The sequence below is a fragment of the Curcuma longa genome, unplaced genomic scaffold (assembly GCF_044706935.1).
Source record: "Curcuma longa cultivar G26 ecotype Majalengka, Jawa Barat unplaced genomic scaffold, ITB_CL_G26_1.1 contig_10212, whole genome shotgun sequence".
Lineage (NCBI taxonomy): Eukaryota > Viridiplantae > Streptophyta > Magnoliopsida > Zingiberales > Zingiberaceae > Curcuma > Curcuma longa.
This window is the reverse complement of record NW_027428539.1, coordinates 18031-24253: the sequence shown is the minus strand read 5'-3', so window position 1 is coordinate 24253 and position 6223 is coordinate 18031. Positions and strand designations below refer to the sequence as shown.

Genomic DNA, 6223 nt, shown 5'->3' with positions numbered 1-6223 from the left:
GATAACCAATGAAATATCCAATGATTGTTTTTGCATCCAGTTTCTTTTCTTGTGGATTATAAATTCTTATTTCTGCATGAAAACCCCAAACATGCAGGTGCTTTAAACTGGGTTTCCTACCTGTCCACAGTTCAAAAGGTGTTTTGGGAACTGCCTTACTAGGAACCCTGCTCAACAAATACATGGCAGTTTTTAAAGCATGCATCCACAATGACATGGGTAAAGATGAATTACATAACATGCTCCTAACCATATCCATTAAAGTTCGATTATGCCTTTCTGATACACCATTTTGTTGTGGTGTATCTGGCATTGTGTATTGAGCACAAATACCACGTTTCTCAAGGAATTTAGCAAATGAACCAGGATGTTGTCTTGTTTCATCATATCTTCCATAATACTCACCACCTTTATCTGACCTAATAATTTTTACCTTTCTATCTAATTGCCTTTCAACTTCACTTATATAAAGTTCTAAGGCATTCACTGTTTGAGATTTTTCATGCAATAAATAGACATAACCATAACGTGAATAATCATCAATAAAAGTGATAAAGTATTTTTCTTTACCAAAAGAACTATTATCAAAAGGTCCACATATATCAGTGTACACAATTTCAAGAAGCTAAGTACTTCTTGTGGCACCTTTTTGTGTGTTTTGTTTGCTTCTCATTAATACAATCCACACAAAAATTAAGGTCAGTGAAATCCAAATCAGGAAGAATGTCATTATTTACCAACCTTTTCATTCTTTCTTTGAAAATGTGACCTAAACGCTTATGTCACAAGTAAGCAGAACGTTCATTCACTAAACTACGTTTAGTGCCAACATGATGCAAGGTCAATAATGTTTCAGAATATAAATTATCAAGATTAAATTTATATAAACCATCACAAAGTATACCAGACCCAATCATATAGGTATGCTTATACAAACTGAAACATCCATTACCAAATTTGAAATAGTATCCAGCAACATCAAGTTTAGATAAACAAACTAAATTCCTAGAAATACTAGGTACATAAAGAGTTTCATATAAATCTAAATGATGCTCAGTGTCAAGGATTAAATGATAAGTCCCGACAGCTTCCACTGGAGCTTTCACTCTATTGCCCATGAGAATGAACTTCTCATTTGGGCTTATGTCTTGGATTGTAAGAAATCCCTGTATCGTATTAGAAACATGAGTTGTACCTCCAGAATCAAGCCACCAAATATTATGGGGAACTTTAGTTAAATTTGATTCGAGGCATACATAAGCAATAAGCTTATCTTTCTTTTCGAACCAAGCCTTATGTTTTGGGCAATCCTTTTGGAAGTGTCCGAATTTCCCACAAAAATGGCATTTGTTCTTGTTTAATTCTTTCTTCTGGATTTTAGCAGAGGACTCATAGATCTTTAACTGCCCTTTGCCCTTTCCATGTCTCTTCTCAATTTTCTTTCTAGCTCCTTGATGATTCATATAATAATGGAGTGATTTCCTTGATTCCTAAGTTTGGTTTCCTAGTGAACTAACATACTATGCAATTCATGCACATTCCATTTGTCTTTCATGGTATTGTAGTTCATTTGGAATGGACCATACTCAGATGGTAAAGAGTTCAGAATAAACTAAATAAGAAATTTTTCATCCACTTCCATTCCCAAAGTGTCACGCCCCGAGGAAGGCCGTTCGAAAAATTTCGACAGCATCTCCCCTGTAACAATGACCTTTCCCTAAATACATGCACAAATACTCAGCCACAGGCGGCTGGAAATAGGACTACACGTCCAACAATATAGCACAACACACACAACAGAGTACATATAAGGCCTACACGGCCACAATCACTAACACATGCATGCAATATCAAATCCGCAACAACATATGGAAAATCCACGTAACGAAAACATCGTAAATCCGAAATACGAGTACCACGAATACAAAATCCAACACAGATACAGTCCATAACCACACTACAAGTCCAAAATAGAATACAACTGTAATAATACCAACTAAAAACACCCCCTGATGTGAGATAGCAGCAGACGACCGAATCTTCCAGCTCCAAATACCTATCTGCTACCTGGGGAGAAATAAACAACCCCAGGGTCTGGGTAGTGAGCATTAGATACTCAGTGGGTACAGGAATGAAGTGCATGTAAAGGTAAACAGGAATAATAACAGAGTACGAGCCAAAGTAACATGTACAGAAGAAATGAATAACATGTACATGGTATCAGGTATCAACAAGGTATCATGTATCCAGGTATAGAACATGGTGTAATAACTGATTCTACTAAGGAAGAATCATGCAGTGCAACAGGTATCATAATCATAACATGTAAGCATGTATGTAATGTCATACAAGTGCAACAAGCATAGCAAATAAATGCAACAATCCACAAGCATATGAATAAAGTAAACTATGTAATAGTCCTACCAACAATGCATGTAATATGCATCAATCAACGCAATCAAAATATCCGTCACTGTCCGCACTCTACACTCCCCAGTCACCCCCATAGAGCAGTGAACTGAGGGGCCAAACAGGACATACCGCCAGCTCCAACAACTGACCACTAAAGATAAGTGGGGAGGGGCAGTGTGGCAGGAGGGCAATGTAGCCAGTCCTGGTCGCACCCAACTGTAGTGCAACCTCTTACCTATGTGGCACCACAACACGGTGCAGGTAAGATCCAACAACAAAATACCTACAACTATCATGGATGTATGATGATCATCCCAACATGTAATAGCTAAAGATAATTAGCATGATCAACAGAATCAACAGAGGTCAATATAAGTCCATGATATCAGAGTTAAGACTAATCTAATCATGAATAGATCAAATAAAGATCATACAATGAGTATCAAGCAACAAGTCATACGAGTATCAACATGATGAAAGATACAGATAACATGGCATCAGTAGATCATCATAAGGTCAACAGCAAGTATCAAGCAAAGATTATCAAATGTACCAACTAGATACTATCTCAAACAGTAGGGGTATCAACATGATAAACAAGATAATGATAACACATGCACTAGAATAGAATAACCTGTATTGACCAAGTACAAGGTACCCACCTGGTATAACGCACATCTGTCAATGCTAGAACCCTCAGAAATAAGAAATTTCATGAACAATAGAACCAATCAAGTCAAGGTCCTACAATTAAACGATAACACAACATTTACTACAACAATACTGTATCAAATTACAGTAATTAAATTCTATAATTTAATCTCCCTCATCTAACTTAACATAATCACAAGGTTAAACACAACTTAGTATTTTAATTGAAATCAACCGAATGGAAATCATAATTCCATTTGTTACGATCGTACTTAACTTAACCCTACTAACCTAATCATTAATTAGTATCTTTATTTTAATAAAACCCCATTAGCAATAATTAACCATCAACAACTTCTAGATTCCACCCAATAGTATCCATGACCAGCTCCACACCAACGGAACACATTCATCAACCAACAACAACTTACCTTCAAATCAGATTACGCCCTAAACCAAGTTCTGATTTCCAGATCTGAGTCCACTTCCTTAATAGCTGAAATCCAAAACTCGTTTCTCTTACAGCAACATGCTGTGAAGAGGAAAACCAATTAGCTACAATTCATCATCAATAACCAATTGGATTCAAGTGAAGAAATCTCACCTCAAATCCAACCAAGCCCTAACCCAAGCTTCAGTCTCTTCTTCTTCTTGCTTGAGACCGACAGCCAAAGCAGCCCCTCCTGAGTCGCTGCCACCGCCGAATGGATCAACCACAATCTGAATAGAAGGAAATCGATCCAGGTTTAAGCAGATTTGAAACCCTTTCGCCAGTTTTAACTAAAGGAAATCAAATCAAACCAAAACCTAGCTTACTTCCCACTTACCAATCATCTCTTCTTCCAGCTCTTCTTCTCCACGACCGGAACCAAGCTCGCTACCAAACCCCCAATGGATTTGATCAATCCAGCAAATCTGTGATCCCACTAATTCAGAAATCAACATCCCTCAACGAAAGCCCAAAACCTAGAAATCAAACTTACCGATCGGTTTCTTTCCTCTTTGGTTCGCCGCTGCCGAATCAACCCCCTACTCACGCGATTCCAACCCCTTTCCGGCGAGGAACCACCCTCCAACAACAGATCAAATCGCCGGTGGTCCTCCTTGGCTCCCAACTCCAACGTCGGAGCTTCCCTCGCGCTCGGCTTCGTCAGAGAAGATCGAAGAAGCGGCGGCGTTGGGTCAGGAGAACAGGGATGTCGCGATGAGGAGAAGTTTCGGCTACTGAGACTTAAGTCTTGCTGCAATGTTTGTCATTTCAATAACATGCTCATGCATAGTACAAGAACCATCAAACTTCATGGTGGTTAAAGTACCCATCAGTGTCCCAGCAAGAGACTTGTCAGCGGTTTGAGAGTGCTCTTTCACAAATTCCATAAACTCTTTGGCACTTTCAGTTTTAGGAAGAGCTGACTTGATATTATTTGTTATGCTCATTCGCATAAACATTAGACTAAGTCTGTTTGACCTTTCCCAAGCCTTATAATGAGCTCTTTCTTCATTGCCACTAGCATTAGTAATAGCAGCAGGTTTCTCTACTTGGAGTGCCAAATCAAGATCCAACACACCAAGGTGAAATTGGACTTATTCACTCCAATCAAAGAAATTCAACCCATTAAAAACTGGAACAGACATAGCATGCGAATGTAAAGAAACAGGAACATGTACTACAATTAACACATGCTTAACATTAATACTTTGAGTCATAAATTAATATATAAAATAGATTCAGACAACAAATAAACATTCTATGTATATTAATGTTCTCCTTTGGGTGATACATCAACATACAATAATAATTCTAATGATGCTAATAGATTTAACATTATTTAGTAATGACATATGCACTAATTAGAAATATTTATTATCTTTGGATATATAAATAAAACTAATAGTGCACAAACATTACCAACAATCATGTCCATTAATTATAAGAACAATTAATCAACCTTTGGGTGATCCATAAATGTCTTACAACAATGAACTTCAATTAACCCATAAATCAATAATTATCATATCATATATAGCATCAAAATCTATGGGTAATTGAAATATAATTATATAATTTGGAATTAAATAACTTACATATTTGACCACTTTGGTGATTAACAAATCTATCATACTTTAATTTTTAAATACTAAATAATTCATAAATAATTATGTTCACATACAAACTTTAATTCAGCAATATTGTAAAATGCATTATAGGCAAATATTAATATTAATAAAAATTGCCATATGCATTACATATAATTTATTTTGCTGAAATTATTATTATATGCAATCATATAGCCAACAATCCTTTAAATAATGAATTAAATTGGCTAATAAATTACTGAAATATTAATTTAATATGCATATAATATTCTATTACATATTATAACAATATATTTTTAATTGAAGTTTACCGCCAACAATTTCAAAATAATGTACGACTAATATATGGCTTTAAATATCAATTCTAAAAGCCATCAATTATTACAATTCATAAATTTCAAATACATATATGTATATTTGAAAATTGCCGTATTCGAATGTTCCTAGTCTTAACATGCATATCTCGGCACAATAGTAATAAAGTGAAGCATAAAAGCCGAAATCATAAAAGAGTCGTAAATAATTTCTATAACAGCGTGTAAGTCTAAAAAATAAAAATATGTAAGTTTAAGAAATAAACAATAGAAAAGTAATTCATGTTATATATACCACTTTGATTAAAATATAATTGTTGAAATAGTCAATGGAGAAAAAACTTCATTCTTATCTCATGCCAAATCCTTGTTTAACAAGTCATTATACTTATCAGAATTGAGAATTGCACAGTGAATAAGCATTTTGAAAATTCTCAAATTTTTATGATTAGGGTTCATAAAAATTAGGAAAAATAATCATACGTAGAGAATCATAAATTTCACAACCTGGCTCTGATACCACATGTAAATCGAAGTTTTCTTAAAATCAGAAAACTAAAACATAAAAGATCTTGAAATTTATGATTCTCATTTATACAGCTTTTAGATTGATAACTTACCTTGATCCATGAGAAAGGAAATAATGACTGCAGAAGAAAATCACTACAAGTCCCAATCTATCTCTTTCCCTTTCGCTTTCTTTTTCACACCTTTCTGATGGCTACGGTGAAGAGACTCTTCTGGGAGAG

At 35.2% G+C, this 6223-nt stretch overlaps 1 long non-coding RNA gene and 1 pseudogene across 3 annotated transcripts; both read right to left on the bottom strand.

Annotated features, from left to right (window-relative positions):
• Positions 1-1022: 1022 nt before the first annotated feature.
• Positions 1023-4512, bottom strand: LOC141815774 (uncharacterized; annotated as a pseudogene).
• On the bottom strand, positions 1921-4272 carry LOC141815772 (uncharacterized). 3 transcript variants are annotated; one of them, XR_012600607.1, is made up of 6 exons: positions 4047-4272; positions 3891-3989; positions 3668-3783; positions 3495-3595; positions 3075-3156; positions 1921-2067 (listed from the first exon to the last, which is right to left on the bottom strand). It is a non-coding gene; the product is annotated as an uncharacterized LOC141815772 (long non-coding RNA). The 3 variants fall into 3 exon arrangements; XR_012600606.1 differs by having other exon boundaries at positions 3891-3978; XR_012600608.1 differs by having other exon boundaries at positions 3668-3754; positions 3891-3978.
• Positions 4513-6223: the final 1711 nt, after the last annotated feature.